We start from the raw sequence: 16975 nt of genomic DNA, 5'->3' as shown, positions 1-16975 counted from the left end.
AAAAAGAAAAAAAAAAATGTGTAAACTTAGTTTTTGTTTAATGTTTTAATTTAAGTTTCAACCTGTATCGCCCTTCTTCTTCCGCAAACTTTTGACATTCCTTCTCGTACTGATTGAACAATGACCGTTATCAGAAGCAAGGATATTGCAATCGTATATACTTTGGTCAGAATATCGATGATGTTTCCTGCCTTCCCCCATATTCCGGAAGTTACTGATGTGAAAATGTCCGTAAGAAAAGAAAAATCGAACCCTTGGCCTTCCAATAGATAAGGTTCGATATCAATGCCTTGGGCCTCGTATGTTTTCTTTGTTAAATAGATGAGGTTTTTCAGCTGTTCCTTTGTATTTTCTTCTTCAGAACTAGTAATAAGTTCAATGTCTTTTGCCATTTCGCTTTCATTGATTGCAAATAATTTTTCTTTAAGATTTAAATTTTTAATTGTTATTCGATGAATCGAAGGTCGCTCGTTCACAAGCGTTTCGTTTTCAAAAAGTAAAACGTTGTCACGGAACTCAAAGTGTTTTTGTTTTGCGGTAAAAACAGTATTTGAAATATGTTTTGACAAGAAACGCCCCTGACGGAGGCTTGTCATTACCGTCCCCAGACCAACATAGGCCTGAAAAAGAGGTCGGTCAGAAATGCGACCTTTATAATTAAGACTTGGTTGCAAGTATGCCTCAACCATCTCGCACTTAAGTTCGCGTAACAATCCAGCCGAGAAAACAGCATTAACTTCCCTTTCCAACAGGAAGCTTAAAGTTTTCGAAGGGTTAAACTTTTGAGACCCCATTAAACTTACTAAACTAGTTCGTGCGTTCTTGCATAGCGCGTTTTCGAAAACACGCTGCAGTAGCTGTGTGTTTAACAAATTTATATTTGCGACTGTTGCTAGTGCTGCATACAATTGTTTGAATTTTGTTGAAGTGTTCATCAATAACCCTTCTGTCGATGAAACATTTGCACTCTCATTGATTTTAATGACGTGACCGGAAAGAAAACATAATAGTTTTTCCCCTTCCTTTGTAGGTATACATCTAGTTACTTTATCGTCACACTTTGAAAGAATCGTGGAAATGAGATTAGTTTGTTTAATCTCGTAAATTACGCCGTTTGCCGTAGTGTGCAAAACCAGACTGGTATTTTTTATTTTTGGTGGGTCTTTGCAACTGTTTTCTATTTTTTCCTCGTATACGATGATCCAGTTATCAGCTGAGCAAACTTTTTCTTCTTGCTTACATCTTAAAGTTCCAAGTGTTATGTGAGAAAACGTTTTCGAAGATCTCTCTTTGTTAACCGTTATAAATGCGAGTATAAAATTCTCGACTTTATTTACCGTGGTCCACGGGTAACTAAACACTGGTTTAAGAATGTTTCTGGATGAAAGTGTTTTATCAGTTTTTGGGGATAAGACTCCCTGCCTTGTAACCCTATTTCTTTCTGCACGCTTGCATGTATCAGCGTCTACCGGTCGATATTCGACCTTTTTCAAAATACAGTTTTTGGAAAAGAAAAAATAATAAGTACACTCATGATACTCAATTTTAACTCTACATGCAATTGCTTTTAATGTTTTCGTGTCGTCTATTGGTCTGTAAACGTCAACAGGGGACACTATTTGTGTGGCGTTATAAGATTTGCAAGGGCCTGGGTCTGTCAGCTTGTAGGCTTTTACTGGAAAGTTTTCGCAAAGCGGTAAGTATTGCTTACGGATAACCTCATCCGCTTTTATAATAAGGACCAGAATCAGACAAACTACTACACGGAACATCTTTAAACAAATGTTTGCTTCAAAACGATGTTCGCTATATATCGAAACAAAGACGGAAAAGAGAAAAGAAAAGTTTGTCATAGAAATTTATAAATATCCATTTTATTTATAATCAAAGGAGTACGGTTTAAAAATAAACTAAACATCGAGATAACATTGATTTATTTTTGTTTATGCAGGTGTTTCCGTTTTGTAATCTTTTTTAAACGTGCATGATTTGGTTTACATTTTAACTTTGAAAGCTTAGTATGTCTATAAAACATTTAAGTTTCACAAAATCACTGTTTTAAAACTAGAGGCTTGAATATGAATAAAGAAAAAAATTCTTGGAATTGTAGCGAAAGCAAAGAAAACTGTATAGGTTTTTTTGAAGTTCGTAACAGAACACTTAAAAAGTAAGGGAAAATAAAAACCGCAAGTTTACGCGTGTAGCGAATGAAATTCATTAGGGAGTGAAAAGAAACACTTTCGATAATTTTCGCTTGAACTTGCTAATGTAATAAAAACTGACAAGTGTTTTAAACTTAGGAAACAATTAATTTAAAACTTGATAAGAGATGATTTTTTTATTAAACTGGTGTCGTCAAAGTTTTTTCTCTTTGCTTAAACACAAAAACTTAGTTTCAAACTAGTTTCAGTATTAAAATATTTCAATAAATTAATTTCAGCATTGTTTCCCAACAAGTGAAATGATAAGAAAATATTGATTATCAAAAATAACTTTTGCTGATTTTACCAGTAAGTTTATACTTAGAAAATCAATATTTGTGATTCCGAAAAAAACTGAAACTATAAGTTTAATATTTTTTTTGCATTTACAGCCAGACTTATATTTCGTCATCAGATGAACTTTCTGCGTAATTAATTTTATTTCTTCGTTCTCTTAAATCATACGCTTTATTTTTCCCTATTTTTTCGCCATTTTTGTTAAGATCCTCCCTAGGAAAATACGCTTTAATGTTTCTAATACTAACCTTAATAAGCTTTGAATTTTTATCAATGATAGCCGAGTGTTCACTAAATGAATGCACGGGGTAAGGCCCTTGGTATAAAGAACTAAGTTTTTTTCTACTTTTTCGTTTTAACCATACTTGTTCACATTCAAACAAACCCGGTTCGTAATAAGCTTTTTTCTCTTCATGCTTTCTATGAACTTTACTAACTTTAGACATTGTATGAAGGAAAATTTTAGTGTCGAATACGCTGGTTTCTGGCTCGTTATCATTTACTTCGTTTAGCATTACGCGACCGCTAATATTTACGCACGTTCCAAACGCATATTGTGAAGGTGTGAAAGGCGACCCTTCCATAAACGAGTTGTTTATGTTTATCGTTATTAAAGGCAAATGCAAAGGCCAGTTTGCTTTATCAGAAAGTGCCCTAAGTGCTACGTTAATGTGATTATGTATTCTTTCCACAAAACCATTAGTTTGGGGACTGTAAGGAGGTGTAAATCTATGGTCAATACCAAGCTCTTCAAAGGTGCGAGTTAAGATTAAATTTGAGAATTCACGTCCATTATCAGTCATTACGACCTGTGGAATACCATAGTGTCCACACCAGTTTTGTATAAACGCATCTCTAACTGTTTCTGCTTTTTTGTCTACGATTGGAGCCGTGGCAAGAAAGCCAGTTGATCTATCTCTCATTGTAAGAATATAATTGAAAGTTCCTGAATCTTTTTCAATTGGACCTATGAGGTCGACATGAACAAACTGAAAACGCTCAATGTTTTCTGGGTAAAAACCCAGTTTCGGACGATTGTGTCTCGTCGTTCGCGTAGCTTGACAGGTTGAGCACGTTTGCACGTAATACTCTACATCTTTCCGTAACGTTGGCCACCAATAATCTTTTGCCGTTGCTAAAACAGATTTCTCTTTCCCTAAATGTAAGTAGCTATGTGCTAACTCGTAAGCAGATAATCTTAAAACAAAAGGTAATATAATTCGTTGTTGGTCGTCTTCTACTATTACTGCTAAATTTTCTGGTTTTAAAAAACGAACGTCTTTTTTATGTTCATAAGCTGCCTGTATTAAATCAGGCTCGTTGCTTTGTAACTTAGCTATCTCTTTTTTGTTTAAAGATTCTGGGGTAATGATTTCTTCCTCACTTTCAGATGACTGGTAGTCTGATAGACTGTCTTCGTCATCTTCTTCGGAGGTATAGATGTAATCCGAATCTTCTTGCGGTACTTTAATGTACATGGCCGTCACTAATGGGGGTCGACTTAAGGCATCCGCTACCTTATTTTCATCTCCTGATACATGAGTAACTATTGGATTAAATTCTTTAATTGCGGCAATGTATCTCTGTTCCATTGGAGATTGTTTCCCCATAGGGTTATTGATAGCTTTTGCTACAGATAGACTGTCAGTCCTGACAATTAAATTTCGACCTATAACGCGACTTTGAAAATGTTTTAGACTTAAGTATAACGCACGCAATTCTTTAAAAAACGTCGATCTGACAGTTTTTAGAACTGGAAGTTTTTTAGAGAAAAATGCGAGTGGACGTTTTTCCCCGTTTTTACCCTCCTGTTCGAGTACAGCCCCAATGTGATTATCGGATGCGTCTGAATAAACGATTAGTGGCCTCTCATGGTCTTCAAAGGCGAGGGTCGCTGCGTTTGACAATGTATTTAGAGTATCGTTATAAGATTTAATTTGGGTTTCATTTAAATGTAAAGGTCTCCTATTAGTAGATTTAGGGCCCCCTGATATTTCATTAAGTGGAGCAGTTACCTTGGCTAGCTTTGGAATGTGCCGATTATAATAATTGCACAAGCCAAGAAAACGTTTTAATTCTTTGCGATTCGTAGGTATAGGTAAGTTTTTAATTGCTGCTACTTTATTTTCTAGGACATCAACCCCATCGATACTTACTGAATGACCAAGAAAATCTAGTTTGTTTCTGGCAAAAACACACTTTTGTAAATTAAGATATAACCCACTCTTGTGTAAAGTTTGTAAAACTTTTCTGAGATGATTTAAATGATCATTTTCAGACTTGCTGAAAATCAAAATATCATCAAGATACACAAATGTATACTCAGAGCAACTTGCTAGTATGCTTTGCATCATGGACTGAAATGCCATTGGGGCATTTTTTAGTCCAAAAGACGTGCGATGGGGTATGAATACCCCATGGTGAGCTATTATTGCGGCATATTTTCGAGAACTAGGCTTGATAGGCAAGCTATAGTAAGCTTCCTTAAGATCAAGACACGAAAAATACTTAGTTCCTTCAGGAATGATTTCTGCAAGTTCATCAATCCTAGGCAAGGGGTAAGACATTGGGCGTGTGTGTGCATTAAGAATTGTGTAGTCCACACACACACGTATGGAATTGTCTTTCTTTGGAACTATCGTAATGGGCGAAGCGCACATATCTGCCGTACCACGTGACATTGCACCCCTATTAATAAGGTCATTAAAATTTTCTTCAACCTTCCTTCGTCTTACACCATTACATCGGCGCGCTTTGACTATTTTAGGGCTAAAATTTTCGACTATAATTTCCAAAGAATGCCCGTGTTTTACTGGTCGAGTGTAATCAGGTGTCTCTGTAAGTTCTGGAAATTCATTAAGTAAGTTTTTACATTTATCCTCAAAGTGTGAAATAAATTCGTTATCAGTTATTTTTAAATTGTGTGAGGTAACTGCAACCGATTTTGGCAATTCGTTAGCCGTATATAATTTAACTACACGATTGGTCTTATTTTGATACAACTTAGAGTTTTCTAACGAAATAGATAGTTTATAAGTTTTCAAAAAGTCAATTCCTATGATGCCGTATTCTCTATTTTCTTGAGTGACCCAAAAATTATGTTCGATATCTTTTAAATTACCAAATTTTAAAATGACCTTAACACTACCTAAGGGATGTATAGGAGTATTACTTATTCCCTGTATGGTCTTACTTTGCGGTCGAAAATAGTGATTAATACCATTTGTTAGATTTTTTGGAAGAATACTGATTTCACAACCCGTATCGACCAAAAATAATGCTTCGGAATTATTATCTACTATAAATGGTAAACTTTGTGGTAATTTTTCAAAGCTAACGTGTGAAGCTTTTTTTATTTCAAATTTCCAAACATCATCACTTTTCAAATTATTCGTAGTAGACATTTTACTGTTTAATAAATTAGTATTTGCAAGCGGTTTTTCATTATTATTTTGATATGGTTTAGATTTTTTTGTAAGCCTTTTGGCATCATTAAAGTAAGGTTTATATATAGGATTATTATTTTTGTTTGTAAGTTGGTTATGATATTTACGATGAGTTACATTAGCTACTTTAGTTGGGCTATTTATAGTGTTGTTAAGAGGATTATTGTTGTACCCATCGTCTCTTCCTCTTATTGTCGGGACGACGGGGACCCGTTTCCCTGTTGTCGATTCTGATTGTTTGTGCGAGCATAAGGACGTGGATACGAATTAGAATCGTTTCGGTCTCTGTTTTCATTATATCGGTAGTTTTGATAAGATTGGTTCGAGTTGTTATTGTTCGCATAGTTTCTATTTCGGTTTTGGTGATTGTAGTTATTGTTTGTATTATTATGCCTTTGGTAAGATTCTTGTTGAGGCTCAGCGCGAAATCTACCTTGATAGTTTTTTCTAAAGCTATAATGATTTTGAGCGGGTTTGTGTAGCCTATTGTAATTTACTTGACTAGTTTGTAATGCGCTTTCTTTATGGGCATTCCATATAGCTTGACTTTTACGTCTAAAAACATCAAGGTCCGCGTCGTAATACTCTTTAATTTTACTTTTTATTGCGGAGGGCATTAAGTACGCGAGAAAAAACTTTATTCTGTCGTCTTCTGGGCATTTGGCCCATTTTGTGGCCGTTGAAAAGATTTGATTAAATGTAGTTTTGGTTTCCCAGGTCGGAATTTTGTCTAAGATTTCGGTTAATTCGTTATCACGGTGTAAACAGAAGTTTTTAAGTGAGTTATAATTTCTTTCGCCTCTTTCAATAATTTTATAATAATCTGAAATATCTTCTCTTGGCCAAAACCCTATTAGATAATTGTATTTTTCTGAGTCGCTTATGACGTTTTCATCGTACAGTTCCTCCTCGAAATAGTTTATGGTGTCTCGCGGGTTTCTTACAACGGTTAATCTTTTAAATTTTTTACTTAGTCTTTGTGCTCTAAGTGTATCGTTAAAATTATTGTTAGTATTATTTTGGCTGTTTTCATAATTATCGAAAAAATGTTCGCTTTTATGTTGCAAATCGCGATCGTAATAATCTGGCATCTGTTGTACTTTGTTTTGATTTAACCTAATATCTAGTTTTTTAATATCATTTTGTAATTTTACTAATTCCTCCTGCGCTTCTAACTTTTGGACCTCTAATAATTTTTGGTTGTACAATGATCGTGTAAGCGCAAGATCTTCCTGGGGATTAGTTGACGAAATAAAATTTTCCCCCTCACTTATAACCTTATGTGAGTCTAAATTATTAGGACTTATGTTAGACTTTGCGCGAGTTTCTTCTGTTACGTTTTCGTTAATACTGCGCTGCGAAAATTCCGGGTTATTATCGGACGGTGCATGGGCGTGGTCTCCATTGAAACTGTAACCTGTATTAGAGTTATCCATGTTAGTCGATTTGTCCGTTTTGTCCTTGGACCGCAAAACTCGTTGAAGGGAAAGTTTCTTCGACTTGGAAGTTTTTCCGCGCGTTGGAGGCATTTATATTATTACTAAACTTCTGCTATTTTATACAACTTCAGTGTGATTAAGTAATTGTGCTTTAATAAGTATAAAGTGCAGTGACAAGTTATAAAACACACTAACACGTTACAGATATCCGTTTGAAAGTCGTAGCAGCTTTGATCGTAGTAAACCTTTCCTGCGGCTTATAGTTGAGTTCCGCGCTGTTTCAAGGGCATAACAAAAAGCGAGCACTGTTTCTTAAACAACCGCTTATATATGCATTCGGAAAGAACACATATTCTCTCAATATTGGCTTTTTTATGGGAAAATGATTATTGTTATGCAACTTTAAATGATTTTTTATGAGAAAGCTTATCGCAGTTTTATTGTTTACGAAGATTCCGATGAGAAAGCTTAACGCAGTTTTGTTTTTTAATGATATTTTGTTATGCAACTTTAAATGATTTTTATGAGAAAGCTTATCGCACTTTTTATTGTTTACGAAAATTCCGATGAGAAAGCTTATCGCAGTTTTTATTGTTTACGAAAATTTCGATATTAATATTATGACACACTTACATTATCAAACGAAATAAAAACCTTTAAGGTTAATTAAAATGATTTGCTCACACTAACTAGCGCAATGATTATAACAGTTCAAATTAACCTTTTTTTCTCAAATGAGGCAAATTATCTTTATGATTGGTCTTTGAGAATATTAAGTACAAGAATTAGGATTCTTCAGGTGTGTAGGACTGTCTTAAATCAAAATAATATGAAGTAAAACTTAATAAGCACATTCTATTTCACTTCAATAGACGCTTTCATAGCAGTAAAAGACCATTAAGACAATTCCCTTTTAAATTAGAACGTAGACTGATTAAACTTATGCTGTTTTTTTGATAGCACTACTTCTTAACAGAATAAGATGTTTGTGCAATTCTTGATTGCATATAACAACATTTAGATTTTGGTTGATAATTATGTTTAATCAATGAACTATGCAAATAAAATAGTTAATCATTAAAATGCTTAAACTAAACAAAAGCGAATCAAAGGTATTAAAGATCATAATACCGCAGAAAAAGACACTCAAGCATCTTCACCAGTTACTGAAGAAAGAGACACTTATTGCAAGTTTGACAAAGGCAAATCAAGCAGAATCAGATAATGAAGAAATGACCCATTATTGAAATAAGTAACATTCCACAACTGGTCAAGTAAAAAATTCAATGTTGAATTTAGTGTTTAGCAAAAAAGTCAGAAATTGAATTTTCAGTGTTTAATTAGTTACTTGTCAATCATCTAGAAGTTAGCTATTGATTATCAGATTTCTGTGAAACAGTATGACTAAAGACACATCTAATTTTCTGAGCATTTGTAAAAAAAAAAGACAGCTTAGGTAGACACTTTGTGTGTGTTGACTTATACTTCTAGTGCAAAATGTTGCTACAGCTACACATTCTTGCTACGGTTTAATAGTATTCTTAAGCTTTTTTCATGCACTAATAAGAAATTCTGAACTAACATCATATTTAAACCATACTTGCAAAGTAGACTGAACAAAAGTTGAAAGTAATAGCATCTTTGTTTGAACAAAAAAAGTTGATAAGAGTTATTGGGTCATTTTCAACAAGCTCCAGCTTATTACATTACTACACATTTGAGACATAAAACTAGTAAACAAAATAGTTTAAAATAATTTTGATGGAGAGAAGATTTGTTAATACAAGCTTGGCAAGCTGTAACTTCTAAACTTGCTGTTAACAAATGAATTGCTCAAGAAAAATTGTTAGAAAAAATTAACTTTCGGTTTATGACGTATTAATCGAACTAGCTCGATTTTTTCACTTAAAATTTGAGCGCCAACTTTAGTGTTCATAACAAAATGTCTTTTTTTATTAAATTATCAGCTTGATCAGAGAACTTTCAGTTTAAAACTTTAGTTGTTTTAAAACATCACTAGTTATAATCTTGATTGTAATTAATACACTTCGATTTGAAGTTAGCTATTAGTATAAATAAGTGTATTCATCGAAAAAAATATAATTTTTATAATTCGTTTTTTAGCTAAATGCTTTAAACTTTCACATTCATTCCTGCGAAAAATAAACGTTTTCAGTTCCAAAACTAAAGAACGGATAAGCAATGAATAATAAAAAATATTACATAAAAATAAGAATTGTGTAAAAATAAGATATTAGAAGTCTCAAAGCGAAATTAAGAACAAATTAGGTAAAATGTTTTATGTTTACGAAATAAATTAAACACGTTCGATTTAATTTTATTGTAATAAACATATAGAGTTTTAAAACTTTGTTTGACTATATAGAAAGACTGTAATAAAAAAATAACACTAGTTTTATTTGAAAATATTTTATCAAAATAATTTGAGTTACTCTTTTATGTGTTTATTGTAAATTACCTCAATAAACTGTATACTTGAATTTATAATTTTTTGTTTGATAAAATACATTTTTGATACATTTTTGAAAAACAGTTTTATTTGAAGAACTGTGGTAAAATTTTATTAATGTGAAGAAGTTTTGTGTTTATAAATATACCACAATACTTGCACAAAAGAAATAAGTTACTTTGTGCAAGTATTGTGGATTTTTTTATGAACACAAAATACTAAATAGTCGTATATACAGCCGGAAGTTTTATTACGATTTAAATAAAAAATGACTCATTTGATGCATATTTGAATTTAACTATAAAAAATAGGCAAACTAGTTAAAATTTGTTAAATTAGAGGGAAATTTGCTAAAAACTCGATATTGACAGTTCTAGGTTTTTAGTGGTTACGGTTACAAATTCTAATTCGGACAACTAAAATTTCGACAAATCAGTTTGTTAAAAAAATAATTAAAAGACTATATCTCAATAAGTAATACAAGTTTGAAAAAAATAAAAAATATATATATTTTATATATACTGTTTTTTCTTTTTGCAAAATATTAAATGTTTTTTAAGATATGTCAAAATTACTAAAAACTATATGTATTTAGTTATCTTGGAGATCATAAACTTCTTTTTGTTTTTGACGAAAGTGTTAATAATTTTTTTTGTTTAATTTTTTAATTACGTTTTAATGAAATATATGTTATCTGGTTAATTTTTTATTTCTTGACTTAGAAACCCGAGAAAAAACATGTATCTCAAAATAAAGTTATTTATTTAGCCCAAGAGTACTGTTGTGAAAATTGTTGTTGTTCTCACTGCATTAAGGTACTTAAAAAAACTTTTCCACTTATTAACAAAAAATACATTTTTATAAAAACTAATGTGTACAGTTTTGAAAGTTAAACTATTGTGCTAGGAATGAAGGCCCTTCGTATTTAAGCGTAAAACCATTATGAGAAAAGTAGAATTACTTTGCTAATTTGATAGAAATAATGTATTATCATTTAATAGTTACAATAGTCATCAAAATGTTTGTAAATATAATTCAAACCCGATTTTTTCTTTAGGTAAATTTTTTTGTAATTAACTGGATAGCTTTTGATAAAATAAGTCGTAAATTTGCATAAATCACCACTGTGCAAACATTTACAAGATATAACAGTTAAGGAGTTACATAATTCTTTATATTTAAACAACATTTAAAAAAATCACAAAAAAAAACCTATTCAAACAGGTCGGCAAATTTGGTCCCGTAAATTTTTTTCGGCTAAGAACATATTTATTCTAATTATAAAAAAAAAACTCACTACTCATTTCCATATCTACCTGGTTTAATCACTAGTGCACTTTTTTATTGCAAACTTGAACTAATTAGAATTTCAAAGTTCCTAAAATTGTTTCAAACAACTGCAACTCCCGCCAAGCTTTATATTGTAGATCTACTCGTGATAACTTTTTACTAAGAAATTTTCCATGTATGATTAAAAAATTAGTTTTAATTAGTTAGTTAGAATTATTTTAAAGAACTGCGGACCACTCTAAACTATAAATTTCTGCCGACTTTTATACTAGAAGGGTTTAGGAACATAAAGACTAGAACATTATTAGTGTTTTTTTACCGACTTATATTTATACTGCCTGATTTTTAAACTAATTAAATATTTTTTGGTTTAAATTAATTGAAGTTAAGATTTGTTAGTTGTCGACACTGAACTAATTGACAGAAAGTTTCTTCTTTACAGGTGTGAGCAACTTTTTTCTTTGGTAAACCAAAAAGTTCAACTTATAGAAACTAATTATAACATTTATATTTATACATAGCAGCTTTCTGTTTCAAATATTTATTGTTTAAATTTATTAATTTTTTTCACTTTCAAATTATTTCATATAAAACCCTAATTTACTATTAACCAAACTCTTTACTTAGTTTAATATTATAAAGTATAAATTATTCTACTTAGTTTTACTTGAATACTCATAACTAAAATAAAAAGTAAATGTTTGTAATATGTAAATTTTTGTTATTATCTTAAAACTTTATACGTTTAAAGTTCACAGTAACAATATTATAATATTTGTAATGTACAATTTAATACTCAAATTTTCCTTAAGTTATGTTAATGATTTTTTTGACTTTTTTGTCTTTATCTCAGTTGCAATATAAAAAAAGATATTAAAATTTCGAAAACTAAATCAGCAAAATTTTTAATTTACACTAGTTATAATTGCTTGAAGTACTTTTAAATTTTTGTCTGCAATCAAGTAGAATGTAATTTAAAAGAAAATTTGTAGAAATGAGTACATTTTTAAATTAAAATCTACAATTGTAAGTGTTTTTCTTATTTTAATTGTTTAAACTTTTATCTATTATAAGTTATTTTAACAAAAGTTTACTTAAAAACAAAATGAAGAATCAAAATTTATCGTATTATGCATTTTAATCATAACTGCACTCTGCCACGCTTAATGACGTCATGAGAGTTTTACACACAAAATAAAATTTAATTATTAGAATGTATAGAGATTTTTTTGACGTTAAATAAACGTTTCAGTTTATAGTAGAACCTACTTTCAAAATTTTGAAGGTACAGTAATGTACTTTTTTTTTTAATCTCGCATATGTTAGATATACATAAGTTAGAGAACTATACGAACTATAATACAACAGATATGTAAAATTTTAAAATATTTCGACAGTCAGTGTTTGTATTATACAGGTAACTATCAATTAGATAAACAATATAGTACAATCTGTAAGTAGAAAAAAGTTAAAATTAAGAGTTTATGTCAATATTAGTATAACTCATCATGACTTTTTGTAAAGCTTATTTTAAGTTTATACAAGCACTAAATTTGTATTTTGAAATCAAAGCTTTAATTGAAATATTTTCAAGTTTTATTTGTAAAACAAAACCTTTTTTTTTATCAAGTTAAAAACCTTATTTTTCCGTAACTATGAAAATAAACAACTATGTTTAATATGTTTATCTTTGATAAAACTTTATCAAGTTGTTTTTAAATATTTTTTTAGTTTTAATGTATTTTTTTACAACTTAATCATAAAATATTTTGTATGTTAAATTTAGCTTTTGTTTTAATCATACATTTTATAACTGTATATGTGTTTTAAAAATTGACTTTAAAAAGTTTTAAAACAAAGAAAGAAAAAAAACTAACGAATTTTTATTTGGAAGCTTAAATGTAATTTGTTATTATTTTAAACCGCCGACAATAATTACTCTCTGAGTTTTTGTAATTTTTTCATTTTATTAATAAATTGTTTTTTGCAGCTAAAACAAAACACTATTTAACTCTAAAAAACATTAAAATCTAAATATTATGTCGTTTTTTATGCATTTGTTAGAGTAGTTTTACTAAAGTAACTTTATACTAATTAAATGTTGTTTCTTAAAAATAATATTATAAATGTTTCGTTAATTGTTTTTTCTTGATTAGTTTACATAAAACATTTTAAATAATAAAAAAATAAATTATCCTTTTTTTTTTCAGTTATTAAGTACAAATAACAATTATAGTAAAACAATAATTCTGGGAATGGAACTTGTTAACATTTTAAGTACAAAAATTTAGTTAGTTAGTATTTTCAAGATAAAAAACATGAGGTAACCTAGACAGTTATTAGCAAGTTACAGTTTCCAAATAGTTATAACAATAAATTTAAATTTTATTAGCAAAAGTTTAACACCTGATGAAAAATATTACTTTTGGTTTAATTTTTTACACTAACACTACCTATGTTACACAAAAATATAAAAGACTGGTTATAAATGTTTTTAGTTTTAGTTTAGTCTTAATTACCTCAAAGTTTAATTTTAGTCACTTATTAGAACAAGTCATATACTAAATTGAAATTATGACAGCTAAAAAATCTATTTAATAAAGTTTGAGTTTAAAATAATTTCTATTTAGTCAAGACAAGGATTGTTGTAGGCTTGTTGTTGCATTACACAGTTCGTTTTAGTAAGGTTGACAAAAAATTAGATAATGTTTTATCCTCATTTTGTGGCTTTTGGGTTTAATTACATCGAAGATTTGGTTAAGCTTACGACCTCGTAAACAAAAAAAATAGTAATTTTTTTTTAATGATATAAAATAGCTTATAACTACTCTAAACGAAAGTATTAAATTCAAATTATATTTATGATATTTACGAACTGTTTAATTTAACTCACTAATTAATCCTTTATCTTTAAAATATTTAATTGGTGTGGTGCAGACTGTAAGCTGTTTCAAACTGAAATAAATCAAAATGTCATTTAACTGTTTTTCATAAGGTTGTTAAGCTTAATGACTTGAAAGTTTTTCACAAAATTTAATTTTTATAACAATATTTCTATACTATCGAGCTTTTGATAACAAATACGTTAGCTAGCAAATTTTTCATATTTGGGCACTATGACCAAAGCGGTTCTAAAGCCACAAAACCAATAAATACAAGAGTAAGTTATAAATTTGAAATTTAATAATTTTCTGTTCAAGTAATTAACAACAAGTTAACTACGAAAGTTTGTGGAACAACTAATAACTGATTTTTAAACCACAAACACAGCAATTTAATATCATAGCAACAATTACTTACGTAAAACATTCCATAGCTAAATTAAGTTCAAGTCATAATATGATTGTGTAAACTGGTGCTTAATATTTTACCGACCAAATGTTTTACACTTTGATACATGAATAAGATTTATAAACTTGGCGTTTCCACAATCTAAATCCCTTAGGTACTGGGATGGCTAAACTGCTGCCCACAGGCAAGATCGGTGCGAAAAAACTAAATGTGGCCCGCAAGTGACCATTTATTTGTTTGAAAATTACTACCAAAAATAGTTGTTGTGGTGAGAATTAAATGTTAATATGGAAATTGATAAACATCACCATTAATTTTTGTTGTTGTTTTAAAAATGCTGTTTACTGCGATCCAGGGAATACTTATACTAAAGATAGAAGCCAATTGTAACTATTATATAAGTCAGGAGTCGGCAGGCAATTGGTTACTGCGGGCCAAATTTCAAGTTTCAAAATGTTCCGCGGGCCGCAGTTTTAGTTTCTGTCAGTTTTTATTTATAATCGATTTTAGTCACATTTAGCTACTTATAGGGGACCTACTTGAAATGTATTTTTCATTTTAGAGTCTAAAGTTTATACTTGATAAAATACTATGTCCCAATGTTATTTCTATCATTATTTATAAAATTAGTTTATTAAAACAACCGTTTTGTTCTTTTAATTTTCACTTAACTCTTTAACAATTAAATAAGCAATCTTTTAGACGTTTTGTGTTTGAAATATATTTACACAACAATGAAAGATCGACTTACAAATACAGTGATGAAATAAAAAAATTAATAAAAACTGATATCCATTTCCTCTTCTAGTTCGGAATAAATAAGTGTTGTTTTTTTCTCTTTCTTCCAGTCTTTTGCATTTTGTAGATAGCCATTTCACCTAGTCATTTACAAGCAACTCTTACTGACATCTGAAAAAAAATTAGCTTAAAAAACAGATATTGATCACTTTGTACACTTTTTATATAATCAACTTATGTTTATTTAGTTACTATTTTATTTTAAATTGTTGAATATAATCTTTATATAATCAATACACTGCACATCACATACTTAAAGTTTTAGTTTTTTTGTTAAGTTAACTTAAGTACAAACAAAATATATATTATCATTTTCATTTTAAACAGCGCAAGTTTTTCTTTTAAGGCCCATAAATACTTTAATAATCTATTTAAAGTTTTCATGGTTTAAAGTTTTTGAAACAAAAAAATTACAATTAATTACATCAAACCAGTTAGTTAAAATATGTAAAAAAAAACCAAGATTGAAAAACTTTGCCATTTCAACAAAATAATTTCCAAATTAAGAAATATTTTAGTTTAAATAAATAGTTTTTGATTTTTTTTATGTTTCTTTGCAAATTTCAATATAGTGATAAAACAATTATGAAAGAAGCATTTTTATAATCTCATGTCAAACCAAAAACCTAAATGATAAAAATGTTGACAGTTAGTTAAGCACTGTTATGTTTGCACAGTGTTTGTGAACATAAAAACCTTTAAACAAAATAAAATTACTTATTGCATTGTCATCTTACTGAATCTTAAAAACACTCAAATCCTAGTACGTGAGCTTTTGTAAACACTTCAAGAAGTTGTTGTTTAAAAGTAAAAGAAAAATCTAAACTTAAAATAGAAATAGACTTCTGTATGAATTTTTTCCCATATTTAAGCTTAAGAAGTGAAGTTGATAAATGGTTTTTAGTTTTAAATGATATCAATGAAGTTAGAAACAAAACTTTTAAAAATACTGTATTTTTTTTTGAAAACATCAATTTAAAATATTGTTTTGTTTAGCGGGCCAAATTTACATGCTCGAGGGCCACACTTAAGTACTCGCGGGCCGCACTCCATTTAAATAAAAAACATGCTCGCGGGCCACAGGTATACACTTCGAGGGCCGCAGTTTTCAGACCCCTGATATAAGTAAACGTACTTCATTTTATAACTATGACTATGTATATATTTTGTTTAATAACTAGTCTAAAGATAATTCCAACAACAACAAAACACTATTGATATATAGATAAGTTATTTATTAGTTTTAAAACGCAAACATTTTATTACAAAACGTAACGATCAAAAATAGTAGTAAATAATAACGTTATAAAAAATACCAGCTAACGTTTAGTAATCAATCCTTACGAAAATTCGAACTATATTTGAACTTGGATCAGCATTCTTGATAAACTGTCTGAAAGCAGCAACAGATCCATTCAATAGTGCATCAGGAATCAAATGATTTTCACCTAATACCGTATAAAAACAACTGATTCTTCCATTTTCAATGTAACGTTTCATATCATTGTATGAGGTCTGACAACTAGAGGTAACAAACATTTTTATAAAACTTGCCAAACAAAATCCATACACTGTTGAATCAATTAAAGCCTAGTTGAAATTTTTACGGTTGACCAACCTGGTTATCGTACAGCCATTTCTACCTTCAATCGGTTGAATGTCGAGCAAACCTCTAAATTGGTAATCCATGTCAAAACTATGTGGAATAGCTGATACATTAGAATAAAATTGTTCGATTGAGTA

Source organism: Thalia democratica, chromosome 1 (genome assembly GCF_965202585.1).
Source record: "Thalia democratica chromosome 1, ktThaDemo2.hap1.1, whole genome shotgun sequence".
Classification (NCBI taxonomy): domain Eukaryota; kingdom Metazoa; phylum Chordata; class Thaliacea; order Salpida; family Salpidae; genus Thalia; species Thalia democratica.
The sequence above is the reverse complement of the archived record's forward strand: the minus strand, read 5'-3'. Positions refer to the sequence as shown.